The sequence below is a fragment of the Lissotriton vulgaris genome, chromosome 10 (genome assembly GCF_964263255.1).
Source record: "Lissotriton vulgaris chromosome 10, aLisVul1.2, whole genome shotgun sequence".
Lineage (NCBI taxonomy): Eukaryota > Metazoa > Chordata > Amphibia > Caudata > Salamandridae > Lissotriton > Lissotriton vulgaris.
Genome location: NC_141698.1, coordinates 696,170,976 through 696,194,344, shown reverse-complemented (window position 1 = coordinate 696,194,344; position 23,369 = coordinate 696,170,976). Strand labels below are relative to the sequence as shown.

The 23,369-nt window shown below is 43.2% G+C and overlaps 1 long non-coding RNA gene across 1 annotated transcript in view; it reads right to left on the bottom strand.

The window, feature by feature from the left end:
• Positions 1–9,976: 9,976 nt before the first annotated feature.
• LOC147688684 (uncharacterized) overlaps positions 9,977–23,369 on the bottom strand; it is a 278,892-nt gene continuing 265,499 nt past the window's right edge. Inside the window, exon 4 of the long non-coding RNA XR_015300540.1 lies at positions 9,977–10,870. This is a non-coding gene — a long non-coding RNA (uncharacterized LOC147688684). The remainder of the gene's footprint in view (positions 10,871–23,369) is intronic.

Below are 23,369 nucleotides of genomic sequence, written 5' to 3'. Positions count from 1 at the left end.
TGGGACTCCATGATTGGAAGAGGCACCGAGGCGAGAATTATCAGAGTCCGTGGAATGTTTGAGCCCAAGACCCGCTGAGGCGGGGAATTGAACCCTGGTCCCGGGCTAGACCTCTGCATCAGGGTCTGCTGCACTAACCACTGAGCCACACTTCTCCTTGGCACTCTAAGATATAAGTTGCGGTCCCTTTCCCCCACTGAGCTGTCTTAATGAAATTGCCATTAATCTGTGGACATGCCTTACAGTGGGTTTGATTTTTCTGGGCTTTCTCATTTGTCCCCAAATCTTGTAAGTCTCCTGTGGAGTTAGACTTCCCATCCCTATCCTCCACCCCTACCCCGGACAGTGACTCGCCATCTCTGTAGTTATTCATCCTGTTTCAGCTGTAGCATTATGGTTCAAGGTTGAACCCGACCTACATTCACAAACTACCAGCCCCTGTGAGTTCTGCCATTAATCGTAGCCACACTTAGAAAGGTTTGCTGAGAGTCCTGAGGATTGTGATTTTATTACCATGAATCTTTTCATACTTAATTTTTTCGAAAGAAACTGGGCGCGCACCCCCACTTTCTTAAGAATGCAAATACAACATTTCCTGCTCTTTCAGGACTAATCCCAACTACTGACCCATGTATAATAAATAGTTAAGGAATCACAGTATGCGATTCCCACTAGTATTTTACAGATCTACCAAGTGTAAATCTACAGTGGAGTCACTCTGAATATCGTGGGTATTCTGATATGTGCATTAACAGGAGTTTGCCCCCCAAATCGGGATTCCAAGCAAGAGCGGCCTGTGCAGGTAAGAGCAGTGGGGCTGGATTTGGGATGGGCGATTTGACAGACGGCCACGAAGAAAACTTATATAAATAATTAATTGTCCCTTGTCGTTGTCTGCCAAAAGCCCCCCCAGCCAGCCCGCCGCTCCTATGTGTAGGGGCCGCCGCTGATTCCAAGAAGTGTGATAACTACAGCACATCGTGGGGCATATTATCAAGGGGGTTTATCTCCGCTTTTATGACTTTAAAAGCCAAGAAAGCGAAGATACAATTATCTCCCTATTACCTAGCTGTCGCTAACACCAGTTAGCGAGAGCTAGTAGGAGATAGCGACCATCTTGGGCCCCACTTTTCACGTCAGTGATATTTATCACTAATGACATGCAAAGTGGGCGTGCCAAGATGTTAGCGACTGGAAACAGTCGCTAACATCGCTATCTCCTATTACCAACTTTTGGAGATATTCGCGCTAAGCGCGAATATCTCCAAAAGCTAACACCTGCCCTGAGCAGTTCTTAGCCATGTTATCCAATGGGAGGTGGATAACATGGCTAAGAGCATTTGCTCGGTAATGCATGAATATCGCTGACTTTTCAGCGATATTCATGCATTTCGGGTGATTTTTATCGCTTAGGAGATAAACCTTGATAATATCAAGGCTCCTAAGCGTTAAAAATCGCCGCAGCTCGGCGATAAAAATATTGCCGCTAAGCCAACCTAGCGATAATTATCGGTAGTTGTTGGTAATATGCCCCCATGTTTCCTGGTGTGACTTTTCAAAGTTAAAATCTCCTTATGGGGGAAAACATGAATTTCTAAGCATCCTCTCCCATTTCAAGGTGAGTGTTTAGATAATACTACAGTATTGCACCATGTGTTATGGATTAGGGGTAGGCTTAATTTTCTTTGGTATGCTGTAGTGTAATTATGTAAGATTATAAGCAATCTACGTGAGATTAAGCAGAATTATTAGCAGAGTGTATCCCAGAATTAAGCACCATTTTCGAAGTCCAAAATTTACCTCACATCCGTAACTGACCCAAGAATGCATTTTGTGCTAATAAAATATCTCTAAATACAAGAAAACATGAACAGCAGCAGCCACTAGCAGTTGTTAAATTCATTGTTACTGTGCTCTTGAAGTATTATATTTGTTGCAAATTACTCATAACTAAGCAAACAGGCATAATAATGTAAATTTCCGTATTTTTGCATCAGACGAGTGACTTACCGAAATAACTTTGGTTACTCAGCGTAATTAAAATGTAGCCCAAGCTTAATATGGATGTTTACCAGGTATGGTATTCAAGTGAGGGATAGAGTGCAACAGAAAGTAGGAGGTACATCGGTACAGATGAGAAAGGAGTGAAAAGCAACACAAATGGGATGGGAAACTGTTGTAGGACAGATGGGAGATAGCGGAGACTGGAAGAGAAAGGATAGATGAGAACTACATTCATACAGACAGAGCAGGAACAGAGCGAGTGAGAGGAGATAAAAGTAGTCCTGGGACACAGAGGGGATTAGCAGAATCTGAGAAAGGAGATGGCAATTTTAACAGGAGGGGACAGAAAGGAAGAGATAAAGAACTGTATAACAGGCAGAGGCAGCACTATATTGTCCAAGGAGTAGAGCAACAAATTAGATAACAAAAGAGAGAGAATGGAGAAGGGAAAGTGTTGCAGGGATTCTGCTCCTACACAGAGCTGTGCATAGAGACTCAGAACCTCAGTGAATTAGGGTGTGCCAAAACTCACCTTAATATCCAAAATCCCCTACCAGACTAGCAATCAGGTTCTCATTGGTTCTTACACCCCCCCCCAATGCTTAGACAACCCAGAACATGGACTTAGAACACCTCAGGTAAAGTGGAACACATGAACACTCTTTCGTTATACTAACATATCAGTCCAGAACGAGGAGTATATGATGACACGTGCAAGTTTGAAATATTTATTTCTAATGCAGTGTTCTCAAGCGCAGTATCTTAGCTAATACAAGCAAACATATTCTAAGGAACAAGGTTAGCAGCATTGTTACTATTCCATAAAATACAAAGGGAGAAAGCATGTTAAAACGCTAAATCGAAAAGGTCTAAATAGAACCTCAGTTTACCCTCCCTTGCTAGTATATTATATTATATCTACAGAAGGTCTCTTTGGATTTAGAAGGGCGGGCCCATTCCTCTGGTCTTAGCAGAAATTGATCACATCATCTCCTGCACCAACTCTCTGCATGCGAATATTCATCAAGTGTGTCTTTCATTCTCTGTGCAGTGCATTATTAATCGCGCCTAAATCCCAGAGTTGGCCACAGCTGTATATGTATTATGTCTAGACTGTGCGCTGATCAAACCAAACAACAAACGCTGTGTTGAAATAACCTTGAAGGCCTCTTCACTAACTGTACAGACATAGCTTACCAAGCAAGGCTGATATTATAAGCAAACATATTATTCTCGCGTGAAGCAAAATATTCTACTAGGTGAAAAGCTTTAATTAACAAAATGTGCCGTGTGCAGAGGCTGCAGAAAAAGAAAATGGCGTTTAAACTTCTAATAAGCTCACGCTAACATAACACAGTGCGAAGGCAAAACCAATCCACATGACAAAAGACGTACAGCATGGAGCACAGAAAGGATTTATGAGATAGACAAATATAAATGGGCAGAGTATGCGACACTACCTCATCTAAAGAAAGCACCCAAGAGCAAGCCACAAGACAGGAAGAGAAAATAAAGAGACAAGGAGAATGAGGGATGCAGAGAGATGGCAGAGGTAACAGTCAAGAGTGTGATAGACCTGGCATCTTTGGCGTGGTTTCCCCTGTCTTTTTGGCCTCTACCTCCTGTATTTTTTATGCTGTTTTTCGTTTGATTTAGTTGATTTTGTTTTTGCTGGTTTAGATGCTTTGGACACTCTGCCACTGCTGATCAGTGCCAGGGTGCAATTGCTCCCTGTGTAAATTGTTATGATGATTGGATATACATGATTGGCATATTTGCATCACCAAGAAGTCCCTAGTAAAGTGCACTGGGTGTGCCAGGGCTGGTGATGACAAATGCTACTAGTGGGCCTGCAGCACTGATTGTGCCACCCACATGAGTAGCCCCAAAATGGTGTCTCAGGCCTGCCAACGCAGTGCCTGTATGCGGTCTGTGAACTGTCATGTCCTCCTGGTCAGTGTCCCCACTGACCAGGCATAACCCTTCCCTTTTTGTGCACATTGGTCACCCCTATGGAAGGTCCAAGGTACCCCCCTGGGCAGGGTGCAATGTGTGTGAAAGGTAGAGCATGTACTGGTGCAGGTGACATGCTCTGGTAGTGAATTACAGCCATTTTAGTTTTTTCACTATTGTAAGGCTATCTTGCTCCATAGGTTAACATGGGGGATGCTGGCTAGAGTGGCTACCAGCATATCTTCCCATAGGAACATGATAGGACATAAGAGTCTAGTATCCCTGAACTCAGAATTAATAAATAACATCTTTTAAGAAAGGTTGTTTTTGAATCCTGTGTTTGAGAAGAGCACTTTTAGAAAGTTTGTGTTCTCTTGTCTGACCTTCCTGTGTGCCTTGGCCTGTCTGTGTATTGACTGTCTGGTTTGAGAGTGACAAGGGCTGGGGATTCCCCAGGAGGCTGGCTGGGTCAGCCCTAGGCTGAATGACTGCATTTGCAACTTGAGCGGTGGGAGGAGATAGCACCTGAGCCTGAATAGGGGTGTGCCTGCCTTCCACAATGCTTGCTCTACCTCCTGCTGGGCGGCTGACGACCCTGCCCCTCACTCTGAAAGGAAAGGAGAAGCCAGAAAAACAAAGTGCTCAAGAAACACCCAGAACTGGTTCAGACCGGGCTCAGAGACCACTTGCACAAAGAGAACAAAGACTTTTAGGGGTATAAGTACAGGACCCCTGACAACAGAAAATTAGATCATCCTGGAATCAAGAAGGAACCTCTGGCAAGGAGAATTCTGAAACTGAAGAAGGAAGATTTTCCAGCTGTTGCTCTGCTAGATTGCCCTGCTGTTGCTTTGCTGCCAAGGAGAGGGGGAGGACTTTGCTTTGTGCTGAGTCCCCTTGCTTGAAGGAATCTCCAGGGGCCTGAGAAGAGCTGGCTTCCAGTTTTGAAGTCCCAGGAACAAAAGGACTTCACCCCCCAGCTTCCCCTGAGCTCTACTGAGAGAGTTCCGTCCTTCCTGGAGTGTGTGGCCCATGTGTGGTGCCTCTGGAAGTTGTACCTGTGTTGGGATGCTGGAAACCAAGATTTAAAGACTTTGCTACAGAAAAGTTATTGTATTGCTCGCTGCGGAGCGCATCCCCGACAGTGCAAGGAAATTCCCGCCGCTACGAAGGCCGAGATCGCGGCAGCGCCTGTTGCCGCTGCCAGAGCCATTGCATCCTACGTTTGCGGGACGCACCACACCGGTGCAGGAAGACTAACATCGCTGCGAGTGTCGTCGCAGAGCCTGTCGTCGCTGGGTGAGATCGCTGCATCGCTTGCTTGCGGACCGCATCACGTCACTGCGAACATCGTCGCAGAGCTATCGCATCGAGGAGCTGCGAGAGAGAGATCGCCCCTGGATCGCGCATCATCGTCCCGGAGATCGTCGCAGCCCCTACGAGATCGTCGCATCGTACCTTTGCGAGAACAAACTTCCTACGGAACCTACACACCGGAATCCCTACAAGTGGCCTTCCTCCCCATACAGACCGGATTCGTCGCAACACGCCTGCTGCCGCAACGGGGTTGTCGCATCACCTCCCCAAGGTCTCAGGAGCAACGCATCGCTTGTTTTCCACCGCACCAGCTTCTGCTTTTGGAACTCGCAACTAAAGGTACTGTGAGCTAAACGTGACGCAACTGTGAACTTTTCACTCAACTGTGGATTATTTTATCGCAACCTAAAGAACTTTATCGCAACCATATTATTGAACTGTGTATGTTGGATTTTTGTCATTTTGGTCTTGTGTAGTTTAGATTATATACCTTAATTTTTCTAAACTGTTGTGGAGTCAGTTTGTGGTGTTTTCACTGTGTTACTGTGAGTGTTGGTACAAATATTTTAAAGATTGCCTTCTGATTAGCCTTGACCGCTTGTGCCAAGCTATCTAGAGGGTGAGCAGGGGTTATCTCAGAGGGTTTCCGCCTTACCCTCACAAGAAGAAAGGGTCCCTATTTGGACAGTGGTACCTACCTCTGCCAACTAGAGACCCCCAGTTCTAACAATGCCTGATTAATGTGACAAGCGTTTTTATGAGGACTTTGGTGACATGTAGCACTGCATCAATATACTCTGCACTACCTTACTCCTCCCAGGACCTAATTAATGGCAGCTGCAGTGCAGAGCTGCAGCAGATGCACGTAGTGGGTGCATGGATGGTGCACTGAAGGCGCACAAAGGCAAGTCCATCTAAGCCCATTTGCACGTTGAACCGTGCCCAGACTCAGGAATCCTTGTTCTCCCCCTTACACACACTAACCCTGCTCTGCTCCTCCATGCTCTTACTCCCACCTCCTGCTCACTGCACTGCTGTCACACCACACCACACAACAAAGAAGGAGGATTCACATATTCCTCCTGCAAGTTCGCATGCACTCTCACTCACCCTACACCCACCATTCCTGCACCAACAGCACCTAGCAACCCACTCACTTACACACACAAGCCACTTGCTCATGCTCACACAGACCAATCACTCCACCAGACTCCCATGCATGCTTCTCAACACATGCTTGCTCGACAAACATCCGAGGTAGAAATGGGACCTACTGAACAACCAAGCTCTGGACCTTCTCTTTCTCATGGACACATGGCTAAACCCAACCATCCCTGCTAGCTATAAGATAGTTAGGCAAGGTCATCACCACAAACCTGGAGGTAGCTTAGACATTATATTTAAAGATACCCATAGCAGCACCACCTACAAGGACACCCCCAGCAGCTATATGGAACGCATCATGTTCAAGATCCACATCATAGCCAAACTCTTCCTAGGTGAAATCCTCATATACAGACCCCAAGGACCCCACACCAATTTCACCAGAAACATCACAGACTTTGTTGCACTCTTCATCATTAAAGCCAGCCCATTCATCCTCCTGATAGACCTTCACTTTTAAATAGAAGACTGCACTGACCTAAACTGTATGGCCATTCTAGAAGCCCTCGGACACCTTGGCCTCAACCAGCACGTTATCAACCCGACCAACTCGTCTGGACACCAATTGGACCCAATTTGCTTCCAATGAGCAACATCACAGTTGATAAGCCAGCAACTATGACCTTACCTGACCACACCCTGATCTGTTTCAGCATACCCATCCTGCACCATCACAGACCTACCACCACTGGAACCAACCAATACGGCTAGAAAAGCATCTCAAAAGAGGAGTAAGCTTCCGCTGTCTTATTGCACCAGGCCGAACACACCAGCAACTTGCTGAAAACCATCAAAACCTCAACAGCTGGATCACTGCATGCGCCGACACACTGGCTCCCCTCAAATGTAACCCAATGGCAAGAGCCCAACCACAGGCCAACTGCTACATACAGGAACTCCGGCTGACAAAGCTGCAAACAACTAGAGTGCAAATAGAGAGCATGTCAATACACCACAGATAAAGGCTCTTCAAATCAGCCCCAAGACGCTATCATAAGCAGATACAAAACATGAATGTCCTTTGCTAATTTTGTGGCCTGCTGTCACTACTGTTGAAATCGCTGCTATTATAAAGACCATCCACTCTGGGCTCCATTTAACTTTTGCTCCCATCATGCCTTCACCAAGGAACTCCTAACAAGCAATGAAGCACTAACACCCATCATTTATGCCTCCATCCCACACACCTGTAAATATGCCACTGCCAAGCCCCTACACAAGAAACCACCTGATGTCCGAGTCACGGAACCCATATACAGACACATCTCCCTCCTAACAAACCTGGCAAAGGTCTTAGAGAAAGTAATCAACTGACGCCTCGCAGATCACCTCAGTAACCACCTGCTCCTCAATGCCACTCAGTCGAGAATCAGCCCCAACCATAATACAGAAACAGAACTCATCACCACCACAGATGGCATCCCAATGATCCTTGACAGAGGAGAAATGATAGCCCTCATTCTGCTGGACCTCTTCGGAACATTTGACACTGCCATAAACCCCATCCTCATCTGGCACCTGCAAGGGATTGCCGTCCAAGGATCCATTCTCTCCTGGATCTGCTTCTTTTTAAGGAATAGAACACATGCTGTCAGCCTGGCATCTTTCTCTTTGGAGGTTTGGAGTGCCTCAAGGGTTATCGCTCAGCCCCACCAACTGCAACACATAGATGATCCCTCTGGTTAACGTCATCTGTGCACACATCAGCATCCTCTTCTATGCAGATGACATACAACTCATACTCTCCCTCTAGGTCAGGACCCCAACACAAGAAACAAGTTCACCCACTGCATGGACAAAGTCACTAACTGGATGAAAGCCAATTGTCTCAAGCTCAACACCAACAAGACAGAAGTAGTTATCTTTGGCAAGAACACCTCAGCATGAGACTCCAACTGGTGTTTAATACTCTAACTGATGATCATCCAAACTCAGACCCACACAAAGAAACTCACACCAGAAACCTCGGAATAATCATCAAAAGCAAACTCGACATGACGGCAAATGTCAATACCAGCACTGTATTCTACAACCACATTACCATCTATGCTGGGATTTACCAAGCAACTCACTAGAAGACTAGAAGACTAGAAACCACCTAGAATTCTGCAGTCAACCTCAACCTCACACTCAGAACTCAAATGAAAACATATGTTACGCTACTACACTGGCTACTGATATACAAATGCAATCAATTCCCTCACACATGCTTCATGCTCCTCACACATACATTCAATACACTTCATAACTTAGTCCCCACCTACCTGAACAGTCTCATCTCCTTCCACCAACCACCTAGGCACCTCTGCTCCACAGGACTCCTACTCACAGACATCCTACGCATATACAGAACTGGATCAGAAGGACAAGTTGTTTTCTTACATTGCTCCTAAAGTGTGGTACGACCTTCCACACCACAATAAAGCCTCCTCCTCTCTTTCTGAATTCCCACAAGAAAGTGAAGACCTAATTTTTCAAATACCCAACCTACTGTAGATAGGGCTAGGATCACACACCTGATCAGTGCCAGGATACCCTCACAGGTGATATTGTACTTTACAAATACACATAACATATCATTAGCAACAGCTGTCGCATCAAGAAATACTTCCATTTGAAGTGTGCACATTTGAGGTAACTGACAAAACATGATATAAACTACACAAACAGAAAGGTGAGGTTTAATAATGTATCCCTCTCACATATTGATATTGCAACAGATATTTTATGGAAGCAGACATCTGCATGGGTTACTGGTGTCATTCACTCAGGGATGAAATTGGGGGGAAAAGGCTGTTCAGACCTCCATGTAGCACATAAATAATGGGAAGGTACTGAACTTTGTGTGTATGTGTATGTATGTGTGACTATGAGTTAGCATGGATGTATGTTTGTGTCAGTGAGGGTATATGAATGAGTAAGTATACATTTGTGTGCATGTGTGAGATGGATTGAGAGGGGTAGAAGAATTCTGGGCAAGGTCCAATTTACACACACCTATAGTTTGCTGTTGAGCCTCGATTCCTGCCATTACTTGCATAGGCCTTTTCTTCTTTATTATGGATTGCAGACAACAGGAAGGTGTTGAGTTTTTCACAGGCTTGTAAACAGGTTAAAAGCCAATTCTGCACGCTGCTGTCAAGGAGGGCCATATACCCTGATGGCATGCAGAGTTGCCTACTCAATTACCATACTGACCTGGGCCCATAAACATACACACTTTGAACAGGTAAATCCGGTTTTAAACATTTGCCATTCAGGTTTAATTTTACTTTAGGACTTGTACCTATACACATTGACTTACCAATCCTTCTCACCTGTATTTTTAAGTCTTAAGGGATCAAGAGTGTTAGAATAATAGGTAGAAAAATAGCATTTCATTTACCTTCATAAAATAACCACAGACTCTGGAAAATTTTAAACACTTTATCTATGCAAAGTCTTAAATGTCACAATCCATATAGAAGCAATTAAAGCCCCTTCAATTAGAAAAATAAGGATTAAAGCAATGATATGTAGAAATATCACAAGACTCCTTTTAAGCATTCGAAACGGAGGGAGGGTGAGAAAAGAAAACAATACAATGACGTACCCATACAGGTTTATATTTACCTAGAATGGTGTGAAGATCAACCCTGGCCACAGGCTGGGACAAAGACAAACAGGTCTCCTGATAGTTCAGGTGCCAACAGGGTAAACAGGTGCAGACCAGAACCAAGACAGGTGCAGAACAATATGGATTCAAGACAGGACAGGTGTAGGTCAGGACAGGTACCGTCAGCTAAAGTGCAACGCCAGCGTCACACCCCTCTCTGCGGCTAACAGTCGGACCCTGATTGGGTTATCGATTCTTCTCTCCCAGACCCCGATTGGGTTATCGATTCTTCTGACAGAGTGCTCCACCAGCACCTCTGCTCCCGATTCTTCTGACAGAGTGCTCCGCCAGCACCTCTGTTCTCGATTTCTTAGAGAGTGCGTTGGGTCAGGGACAGGTCAGCTATTCAGACAAGTCGGACAATCTAACAAGCTAAACCTACCTTAGTTATATCATTTTCCAGGGCAATGTACCACCCCCCAGTGTTGCAAATTTGTGTATTCCCTTGATTTCATTGGTCAAAGGACGAGGAGAGTTCATCACACCATACCAGTTATGAAATAATTTCATTCAATATTCAGAATCAATGCTTCCTGCCCATAATTGTATTTTCCCATGCACTTTTATTCTACCCAGCAATGAATGTTTCAATAATAAATACAATGTACTCCATTAGTTCAATTTAGCTTCCTCTCGAGAGGTCAGAAGGTAAAGTTCCAGGAACATCTTGGGTATGTCAGGACTTGGCGACATGCTTCAGGGATTTTGAGTTCTTCTACGTAGACGCAGCTTTTTCAATATGGAGTCCAGCAATGACACATCAGGCCCAAATACATGCTAGTAGCAAAGTCAAAGAGAAACAATTTAGAACAAGGAAATAAATGAATGCACTGTATACCACTTATCTCTACTCTACTCCCATTACTTTGTTTTAACTATAGCATTATTAGTTAAGCAGAACGAACAACGAACAAAGTTTAGTTAGAGCAGTAGCAGGTGCTTTAGTATGTAAAACATGAAGCTGCCATCTTAATTCTAGTGCGCAGCTGCAAGAAATTCCCCCTAAGCAAAGATACGTCACACCACGTGAGTGCGTCAGTGCGCAGAAAGTTTCCTGAGTTTTCGGCGGCCATTTTAATGCATTTAGATTACTGCTAGTAAAAGCACATTGTCAAGCTTCCCTTAGATACTGATATGTCGTGTGGTGCAGTTATTAGTGAGACAAAACATGATGAATAATACATTATGTGTTATTTCAAGAGGGTTGAGTCCGAGCAAGTCTCTTTACGCATGAAACCTTGCTCCATCAACCCTCTTTCACAGCAAGTTCCTTTCTCCTCTGCTGTACCTCTGACAATCAAAGGCATCAACAGACATCTAGTTCACCACTTACTAACTCATTCATCTGAAAATCACCTGTTTCTACACTCTCTCTAATTCAGCAGGCCTGGACAAATAGACAAAGGCTAGGGTATAGTCCAGATAAATTGATTGATATTTACTGAAAACATCTTTTTTCTGGAGATAAATAATGGTTCCCTTTGCTAATAAGTCAAATGTGTTTCTAATTCAGTGAATAAAACGCAGTTAAAGTGAAGTTATGGTATTAATTTTCAATAAACAAAACACTGATATTTACTGGTTATGGTTAGCAATGCGAAATAAATTCACCCTAATGTACTGCTCTAATCTCAACACTTGATGTCACTAATGACATCACCAAAATCATTATTAGAGACATCATATATTATCTCACCACTGTGAAATTTTTAGGGGTGGATCCATGAACAAGTTCTGCTATCCTCTTTGTGATGCTCTGGAGAATATAGATATTGTAATTACTGTCACAACATCCATAGCTACTGGGGCCTGAACTCTTACAAAACTGGCTCCCCCACTTCGACTCCTGCTCGCCCTCTTCTAAGGATTTATTTTCATGTCTGTTGCTGAGCCATGATAAAAAGATGGAACATTTAAGTCTCCACTTTTCAATCAATCTGAGCGATATAATATTTAGTATCCCATGAGCTATAAATCTCAGAAAAAATCTTAGCCATGGGTCACATTCACCCTTTTCTGGTTGACATACTTCTAACAGGCTATACAAGACTTGTTGATGGGAGCGCGCAGACCAGAGTTCACCTATTGCAAAACTTTTCAGTCTTCCCAAGAAACTGTTTCCCATTGTTGGAACTTGTCATCCATTGTTAACATCATTCACAAAAGGAGAGCAGATCATCTAAACATGTTTGTGATGGAAAAGTAGCAACTGCAAGTCAATGGGCATTTCAGTCTTTGTTAATATTGGAAAAGTAATTGCAAGTGAATTGAAAAATGATAATTAATTAATTGTGTAGGCTGATTAATTCATTATTAGCAGAGCTAATCACTAGTACTAGTGTAGCACTGGACAATGGTGTGAGACCATTATATGTTCCAGCTGATATTATGGTTTACTGTGACAGGATTTGATTATCTCCAAATTATCTTCTTTTATGAATCAGATCTCTGTACTGATGTAAATTACTGCTGTGGGTCCTTGTTTTGCCTCAAACCCGGTGAATTTAAATGCTGGTAACTTTAAAAGAGGCAATGCTTTTCCATGACCGAATAAAAGATAATCCTCATTGTACTGATGCCTTGTTTAGAATCTTTCATGGATCAGAAACCATCCTTTGTGACTTTATAAAATGTATCAATGTCCAGAACTATCAACTGTATTTTACACTCAAGCATAGTAGGTCAAATATAAATGATCTGGATCTTGGAATAAAAAAGTACTAAAAACAACATTTACATCGTGGTTTAGAAAATCAAGTGACCAAAATTCTCTCAATCAATATTCCAGCCATCATCAGTGAGCATTATGGGAAAAAGTATGATTTTACAATGCACAAAAAAGCTTGACGGATTAATTATTGGATCCTTTATTCATTCAATTCATACTTCAGGCACTTTCCTTTACACTACACGTTCTATCTTTTTTTAAAATGGCTCGTTTAGCTACTTGTGGATGATACTTATTTTTGGTGATTGTCAAAACTCCACTAATAGTCATGAGATCGACGTCTCTCCCAAATGAATTTACCACACGTTGGTTAAGCTAAACACTTTGGTGGTGTTGTCTGGTAACTACAGATTCTTGGTGATGTTGTTGCCTGGTAACCACTGCTTATTATTAATTGTAGCACATTTATTATGTTTTGTTATCAACTGAGGGCCTTTTAACTTCTCGTTTTAATCCTGTAAAAATCCCAGGTAAAATCACAATTTGATAAATGAAGTTAGATCTGATCACAAGCTTTCTATGGGTGAATTGTGTATTAGCCAGGCATGTAACACTCTCCCCAAATATTATGAAAAAATCGCTTCATCAACAAAATCATGTTCTATAATAGGATAAAAAATTAGTAAAATAAATGCTGTGTATCTGGGGAAGGAATTACAAAATCATTAAAAAGGTCAACTAATTGTCAGCTCTGGTAAGCCTAGAGAGATAAGAATCCACATGAAAATTGTTAAATTAAGATTTACAACTACCGGTATGATTTTAAAACAACTACTGCCTTAGTTTTTGTTTCCTTCATAAGCGAAATGATGCTGCTTCAAAGATTGGCACATTGATGTATTTAATTCACTTTTCAAGCTTTTATCAATATAACAAACAGCTTGTTGGCGCCATCGGCCTGCACGTGTAGCTCAGTGAATGTGAGAACAACAGGAACCACAAAGTACTTAGTAGCATGTCACAGTAGCTGTGTTTCTAAATCTTGCTAGTTTACACGAATGGCTATGGAAAGTTTCCAAGAATTGCAGTACACAATGTTTCAAATGTTTGCCAGACACCCAAGTCTTCAAACGGAATGTAAAACCCACATGATTAAAATGTCTACGAGTGGCTAAGCTTGGGGTTTACGGTGAAAAATGCCAGGAAAATGTAAGCCGCAGATGCTAAGGACATCAAGAATCCAGCGTGTTATGGTATAAACAATTGTGTTGACATACAATAAAGATTGTTTAGCAGTGTCTGTAAAACATCAATAAATTAGAAAATCCTTTTAATCTTAGATTTGCTTTTTTTTTATATCTACCCTCCTGGCTTCAGCAGTACAATACAGTAGTACCATGGTCTTACGCTATATATTTCTTCCTTAATACTTTTCATTGGCTTGCTACCTCCTACTTGCACACGTATGCCAGCCAGTAAGCTATTTCCAACCACTCCTCATGGAATGGTATCAATGACTTTGTGGATATTTTAATGCCAGTGCTGCTCGCGTGCTACCCTGCCGTTTACCACACTCAAAGGCTGAGCATACATTTGCACAAACCACCGCCGATGAACGTACATATTAACAAAATGACTACTGGTTTTTGGTAAACAATTACGGTTTGTGGCCTTCTCAGGGTTCCGCCTTCTCTGACAGAAGATCAAAGCTGAGCCTTGGAATGAGTGAAACAAAACATAATAGTTTCAGAATAACATCTAGTTAATTTCCATTTGCATAGTTAGAACTTTAGTTACTTTTCATGAATATTTTGTTTTTGGCTCCCACAAGAACTGATTATGAATGGTCATGGATTTTTTAATTTTGCATTTTTTTATATTTTCGTGTGCTAAGCCGTTAAGTCATAAAATATTTGGCAACACACATTGCCAACAATTTTCTCTAAATCCTTTTTGAAACCAAAACTATGACTTTGGGGTATTATTAAAATGTTACAAAATCATTTGCCCACATGATGTCTCATTTACTCTCGTACCCTCTGTATGCATTATTGGAAAAACTGTCTTATCCGGGAGCCATTAGACCACCCAAAATCTGGAGTACGCTTGCATTCCAGATGAACCTCCCTATAAAACACCAAAGCACACCAGAAAAAAACATACATGTTTATTCACCAGACACGTTTTCTCCACTGCCAAGGGGGGCATCGCTGAAAGGCAAAGTTAGGTCGCTGCCTCATGGCTCTTTGAGATCAACTCTGTAAGCAGACTAGAGCATGACGGGATTGGGATGAGTCCCAGGAATGGACAGTTTTGACCATTGGTGCCGTGTGCACTGCCCACAGCTGTTTTCCTGCTTCTTCGCATGCTCAAAAAAAATATTTCGCTGGATCCCCACCGAAACTAGAAAAACTGTCACCCATGCACTGGTTACAAGCCGCCTGGACTACGGAAACACCCTGTACACCGGTATCACCGCAAAACTTCAGAAAAAACTCCAACGCATCCAAAACGCTTCAGCCACTCATACTAGACATCCCGCGCAAAGACCACATTTCCGGTCACCTGAAAGACCTCCACTGGCTCCCCGTCAATAAGAGGATAACGTTCTGCCTCCTCACCCACGCACACAAAGCCCTCTACGAACTTGAACCCGAATACCTCAACTCGCGACTATCCTTCTAAACCCCCTCCCGCCAGCTACGTTCTTCCAACCAAGCCCTCGCTGCTGTTCCACGCATCAACAAAACCACCATGGGAGGAAGATCCTTCTCCTACCTAGCGGCTAAGACCTGGAACTCCATTCCCATTCACCTCCGCCTTACCCAAAACCACCTAGCCTTCAGAAAACAGCTTAAAACCTGGATATTCGACAAGTAATTCTCCACCCTTCTTCAAGCGCCTTGAGACCCTCTGGGTATGTAGTGCGCTTTATAAATCAATTGAGTTGAATTGAATTGAATTGAATTGATGATCTCCATACATGTAGGCAGTCTATCTGCATGTGACAGCTGATGTGCTTTCTAGCAGTTGCTGAACTGATCTCTTCAAATTCTCTAACAGACAACAAACTGAGCTGCATCTGGACTGGCTGGAACAACAGAACACTGACGTATTCTGTTTAAGATAACTGACTTGCCCAGGCCGCCTACCTGGCATGCGTAAGGTGATGTGGTCCACGATTGCTAAGGGAATTAACTTGGTTCTGTTTCACCAGTTACATCTATGAGCCAGAAGAGGATATGGGGTCCCCAGAGTACACTCTAATTTAAAAGGAGGAGGTTTTGTGGCATGACAGGCCAGATTTTCAAAATGTCTTTGAAAAAGATTTCAATATGCCTGTAGAGTCAACCCAAGATTATCTTATTTTCGTTTGTATATTTCTTTAGAAATTGATCATTTGAGAGGGATGGGAATCTACAGACTGAAACACAAACGTGCAAAAGTGCAGTTAATATTTTTAGACTTAGATTTTACTTCAATTGCATTTAAAATTTTAAAAAGCAGGCTAATGTTTGTCTGGTGGATTTTATCCCTATCTGTAACTAATTTTTGCCAGCGTTCTAACAACCAGTTCTAGGAAACATCAAACTAAATAGCTTGGACCTTTGGCTAGAAAACCTGAAAAATGTCAGGAATATTTTTTTTGTAATCTTTAAGCTAGAAAGATATGTTTTGTTTAACTTTATATGTGCTAAGTGCACATCAATAGCACCTTCCTAAAAGTGGAACTGCTATTCCTTCCCACCCATTTGTCCTGGACCGTTCTAGAGTGCTTTTCTATATCGCAAGCCATATGAGGTTAAACTGCCAGATACTAGATACTCATAGGACAGTAATAGACATTACATTGGGATTGGTGCCCATTCTATTTCTACATTTTTACGCATGTCTTTACTAACTCCTTGCAAAATGTACACTTTTATATTTGCAGTTAGCTTTAGCTAAACTAGATTTCGGTGTAATTGTGAAATACTGATTGAAGTGGTATTCTTTGATGATCACCTTCTTAGTTTGTTCATGATCTAATTTAATGTGATTACGTTTATTGGTGTTACAACAAACATCAGTGCACTTGAATGTCCTACCACCTACTTCTTGATTGATTTCGGTTGTTATAAAGGTGGTATCTAGGCAACAATGAAGCAACTCACATTTGGCATGATTAAGTTTCTTCTTTTCATTATTACTCAAGTACAATTTTTACTATTTAAAAATATCATGATATTTATTATATATATATATGTATTTTGGGCCTGTATTTTTTTTGTAAAACAAACTTTATTGATTACCATATAGTGTTCACCAGTTGTCATAGACAGTACATATTGGTTGTTTTCGTACATCTAGCACATGTTAAGAGATGGATAAAGGTGCATGCATACAAAACAATTTGTATGGTGTGTTTGTGAGAAAAGACATTCTTTTGAATAGGTGATCAACATAACTTCTAACATTTCCCCATCAACCCGGCCCCCCCTCCCACCTTCTGGCCTACTTGGTTCATGTGTCTATCCTGGGATAATGCTCATGCAGATATCGCTCACCAACTCTTTATAGTGTTGTGCAGGTTTACATTTCTTGGTTTCGCTCGGCACTTACTCCACTTATTGCAGCACATGGTGGTCTCTACTGCGGGATAGGGCTGGAGTGGTGTGGGAAAAGGTCCTGCGTTTTAAAACCCTCCTGAGTGGTATCCCATTCCATTGAAATTGGACATTTGTGCAACCCCTGTGCCTCTTCTCGCCTGAGTGCTGCATTACATGTAAATGTAAATTGATACTTGTATAGCGCACTACTCACCCTCAAGGGTCTCAAGGCGCTTGTACGATTACCGCTGTGGAACCCATCCTGGCTTTCTCTGTGAGGCGTCCACTCCTGGGCACCCCCAAGGTGGAGGCCAGGCATCCTTAGCGTTGTGGGGGCCGTTGTGGAGATTAAGTAAGCTATTGCCCAGAGTTGCAGAGTGGGACTCCATGATTGGAATAGGCACCAAGGCGAGAATTATCAGGTCCGTGGAATTTTGAGCCCAAGACCCGCCGAGGCGGGGAATTTAACCCTGGTCCCGGGCTAGACCTCTGCATCAGGGTCTGCCGCTCTAATCATTGAGCCACACTTCTCCACTCAGGGTACTACCTCGTCAGACCATGCAGACAGCGTAGGGGGTACTACCTCGTCAGACCATGCAGACAGCGTAGGGGGTCTCACGAATTTCCAACGCATGGTGATAGCGCATAGAGATAGAAGAAGGGCAAGATCTAGGAAGCGAAGTTGAATTCTTTGGGTGCTTGTGCTGGAGACCCAGTAAGTATTCAGTTATACTGTTTCCAATCTGGAAGTGTGTAACCTCCACAACTGCATCTAGCACCCCAATCCCAATAGTTACTAAAATGGAGACAAGCCCATAGAATGTGGACAAAGCCCGTCTCCTCAGTCTTGCAATGACAACAACAGTGTTGGGTATCTGGAAACATATGGTGTAATCGTTGCAGGGTTAAATAGGAACTGTGTAGTATCATACTTTGTATAAATTTGAATTTGGCATTGCGGGACACTCGCTTGGGATGCTCCAGTATACTTGTCAATGCTTTATCAGACAGTGCACTATCAGTAGTTTCTGTCCATTTCATTCTCAAGTCAGTGAGTGAGATAGACCCTGTGCATGGTATTTTGGGCCTGTATTCGGGTTGAGATTTAGTGTATTTTATTCAGCTTCCTTTATTTTATTTTTTTCAGTGTTAATAGCAACACACAAAAACAAAGAGACTGAATTTTTCTGGGTAACAGCTCTCTCTCTACATATGTATACCCTCCCATGACACCCACCTTTTGTTGCGCCGGACCTTGGAGAATGGGGTCACTGGGCACAAATTCGACCCAGGGAGGGGGGCGTGTATGCCCTTCTCCCCATAAAAATTGAACTGAACCCAGGGATGGGGGTCCCTGGGGCCGAAATCATGGAGGGATATGTGTGCCACCCTCCCCTAACAAACATAGTAGGCCCTAAGGTATGGGGTCTCATGGCTAAAATCAGACTAAGGAGGGGGGCATATAAGGAGGGAGGCAGCATGCCCCCCTCTCTAGAACAAGCATCTGGGCCCTGGAATCCCTGGGGCTTAGTCAGCCTGGGGAAAGAAGGCGCATGTCCCCCTCCCGCTGAAAAGTGCCCCAGGTCCCAGGTGACGGAGTCCCCAGAGCCAAAATTGGCCCGGTGAGGGGGGTCTCCTTCCCACCCCATAAAATTTGCACCAGTCACTGGGGGATGGGGACCCCAGGGCCAAAATCTGCCCAGGGAGGGGAACCACATGTGCAGCCTCCCATTTATTTAATAAAGTGTCCCTGATGGATAGGGACTCCAGGGCCAATAACGGTCAGGGAGGGAACCCACACAGCCCCCTCCTGCTAATTAAAACAAATGACCCTAGGAGATGTGGTCCCCAGTGCCAGGGCCAATGGCCAATCCCCTACAGCGCATGGGCAAAGGTCTTGCACAGCAAGGGGTTGGCTATTTGGGGCTGTTGGCTGCAAGATTTGGCCACACGTGGCAGGCCGTTTGTGGCATCTGCAGCTCACTGTGCTTCTGATGCCATGGTAACTTGAGAATGTATTCTGAAGGATGGTATGCTAGGTACATGGAATGTGATGGTTCAAATGCACTAAAGAGCTGCTTGCATCCACTGGCTGGGACCTGGATGGGATCTTCTTGCTAAAGAATAAACTTAGAGTTCTACTCTTCAACCTGCCTTGCGTGATCTTTTCTGCCATAACCAAGGATCTTACACTGGCGAAGTTGGCAGCTTCAATGTAAGAAGACCCCAACAAGCCTCAACAACACCGGACTGTCACTGCTTTCTACTGGAATTCCTTTACAACAACTTGTGAGTTTCCTCATCCACCCAAAGGTACTGTTTTATTAATGTATTTCCCTATGCCATCACACCATTAAATTCGGCTGGGCCCCTGCTCTATTTCCTCAAGAAATTAAGGATTTCTGGCCATCTCAACCACCTTGCTTTTTCTCATGCACTGCGTTAAGCTGCCGTTTCTTAACGGTTACAAACCCCACTTAATTGTGTGTGGTAAACTATATCTGGGACACTCTCCATTGAACCTCAATTCCCCATTGGATTGTGAACCTTGAGTCTCAGTGTTACTGCTTTGTGAGACACTGGGATTGGGAGCTTTCACCCCTTTTCTCTTGACTTTTGGGGTTGGGAGGTGCCGACGTGGGCTCACTCCTTCTATGGATTTGAAAAGTCAACTTTGTACTTTGCTGTTACAGTGCATGTCTTTCTACAAGCCGCACTCTCGTCCCTTTGTTGTCTTTTGAAAATAAACGTGTTACCTCGCTCAGCTGGCACCTGCCTCATTGTCTGTCTGCGCAAAAGCTTCTCCCAGTGTGTCAGGCCTCTTCAGCACGTTTCTGCCAACAGCGTGGACCTTCAGCGAGTCTTCTTCCATCTCGCACTCTCACACAAAACCTCTTCACATCACTGCAGGCCTAAGGCGTGATGTTGCTCACCTTACGTGACCCAACGTGGTGGCCATTGTGGGTGAACTTGTTCCATACTGTCTTCATTTTTATCGTGTGGCTGTACTCTGCTTACCGTATCTGGCATGCACATATCCTGGATCTTTGCTATATTTTCTCTGCATCTGTGACACACACACTTTTCAATATTTGCCAACGTACTTCATCTTCTATTGTGCAACTCTGCATGTCGCATCTATAATACGCACACAGCATTCTAAACTGACTATTCGGAGGTGTACTCACACTTTTATATACTACTAGTTGCTACATTACTGACTATTGGTACATTTGTTCATTTTGGGGAATATATTTTGTTTCACATTTGTTTCATATGTGTTATATTCACGCTCTCCTTCAAGGTTAATTTGGTGTCTTGCACTTCACGTTCACACTTGTGAGCTCCGTTTTCCCTTTAGTTTAAGAATGCAAAATGTTACTGCTTCGCCCTTTTTCTTAACCTTTCATAATGAACCTCCTATCGAATGGCAAAAATGGAAAAGGGTGTTTGAATGCAATGACAAGGTTTGTGGTGTAAGTTTAAGTGCAGAATGTAGGTCATCACTACTGCTTCACTGTTTAGGGTCAGAAGGGCAAGACGTTTTTGACCACCTCCCCGAACTGAGTGATGCAGAAGCTACAGATTGGAATAAATTTGAGGTTTGCATGAAAAATCTAGATAAACATTATCTACCAAAGGGTAGCACTATTTTGGAGAGGTATCAAAGTGATGGAGAGTCAGTTGAAGGATACATCGCCCAATTAAGAAAACTCGCATCATCTGCAAATTTGCTGATTTATTAGATGAAAGAAGTAGGGATCAGTTTATGTTGGGATTCAACATTGAAAGAATCAGCGAAGAGCTTTGGTTGAGGGATAAACCATCCTTAGATGAAGTAATCCAAGTTGCCTAAAGGGTCGAACACGCGTAAAAGTGTGTAGACACTATTAAATAAGACAAACAGGGAGCTGTAATAGCATTGAGAGAGGATTCTAAAACTATGTCTAAGTTTGTAGGAGGTGGGAGTATAGGTCGAATAATCCCACTGTACGCAAATGTGATAGGTGTGACAGGCTCGGACATTTAGCAAATGATAAAAAGTGTCCAGCTTTGAATGTGGTTTGCCCAAAATGTAAAAAGAGAGGTGATCTTGTCATTGTTTGTAAGACAAAGGTGACTTCCGCTAATGTCAAATGTGTGGGAACAGAGAATCCTGAAGAAGCTTTTGTCTGTGGACAAATAGTGGTTCAAGTTGACACAAATGCTAAAAACAAATCATGCCCTGTTGATACCATTTGGGTAGATGGTGAACCCAACAAGGTTCTCTTTGATTCAGGAGCTATCCTTGGTGGATTCCTAGAGTCAAAGTAGGATTTCCTTGTCAGACTCTGAGCCTCCTCTCTCTTGCGCCACTCAGTGCATACATTTTCAGAAGCTGGAACAGTTGCAGACTCCTCCAAATTTCGCACCCATGATGGCTCTACCACAGTACAAGGAAATTGTGGCTGAACCCACCAAGGTCCTCTTTGATTCAGGTGCTAAGATCACCATCATTTCCAGAGTGTTCTTCTAAAATAAACAGGCTCACAAGACCTCACCACTTAAACCTGACATACACCCTTTAGCCTATGGTGGAGAACCCATACCTCTGCTCAGTTATTTAATAGGTCTTATTGAATACAAACGTTATACCTCTGGGAAGGTCTATGTCACAGAAAAAGGGGATAGCATTATTAGCTGGTTCCACCAAGGCGATTTAGGTATTTTGCTTGAACCAAGTAGCACTTAACTTCAAGTTGAAAGATAAAGTGAATACAGTTCAAGGGGATACTGGTAGCAGTATTGAAGCTTAAGTTAAGCAGAAATTTCCCAATGTGTTCAGCAGAGAAGAGCATGGCTGTCTCAAGAGGTTTCAGCATGAAATATGCTTGTGTGCTGATTTCCAGCCCTCAAGTTGGAAGGTGGGGAATGTACCCTTAGCTGTCAGGGATGAAATGAAAAAATAGTTGGAGAATCTTAAACAAGGTGGCATAATTGAGGAAGTGGAAGAAACTGAATGGTTGGCTCCAGTGGTTTCAGGTCGCAAGGCCAATGGGTCTCTTCGTCCATGTGTGGAATTGAAACTGTTGAACAGGTGTGTCATAGTAGATCCATATCCACTCCCTAATATATCACAATTGTTGATGTTACTTGGGGGTGCCAAGTTTTCGGTACCATTGACTTGGCCTCGGCTTACCACCAGATAGAACTGGTTGGGTTATCAAGGGACTACACAGCCTTTATCACTCCATTTGGCACTTTCAGGTTTGTAAGGATGCCATTTGGCTTAGTTTCTGCAGCCTCCATTTTCCAAAGTGCCATGGAAAAGACACTGAGGCTGTGAAGGAGTCTGTGTTTACCAGGAAGATATTCTTGTGTTTGGGAACAATGAGAATGAGCATGAGGATCGTCTTGGTGTTGTCCTTGGTAGACTTGACAAGGAAAACCTTACCATAAAGTACGAAAAGTTTCAATTTGGTACCATCACAATCAACTACTTAGGTCACACTTTCTCCAGTGTTGGCATCACACCCAAATCCAATTTAGTAGACACCATCTCCCGCATGCGTGCCCCCACTTGTAGAGAAGAGCTCATGACATTTTTGGGGATGGTTAAATATTACAATAAGTTTGTTGAAAACTTTGAGGAACTCAGTACCAATATGAGGACAATCTTGAGGAAAGGTATTGAGTTCAAATGGAATGACGCCTGTGAGAAAGAGTTTATTGGTCTCAAAGAGAGACTTAACTGTGCACCCATACTTAAAAGTATTGACCCCTCCAAGACATCGATTATCACAACTGATGCGGGTCTCAGGGCTATAGGAGCAGTCCTCCAACAAGAAGGTGAAGGGAGGAGGAAAACTATCAGGTTAATGTCTCGAGGGCTCAAGGATGCTGAGTCACGCTACTCAGTCATTGAGCGAGAGGCCTTACGGTGTTTTGGGCTATCAAAAACTAAAAAACTTTTTTTGAGCTACTAAGATTTCTAGTCAAAATAGATCATAAGCCCCTCTGAGATCTTCACCAAAAAGGG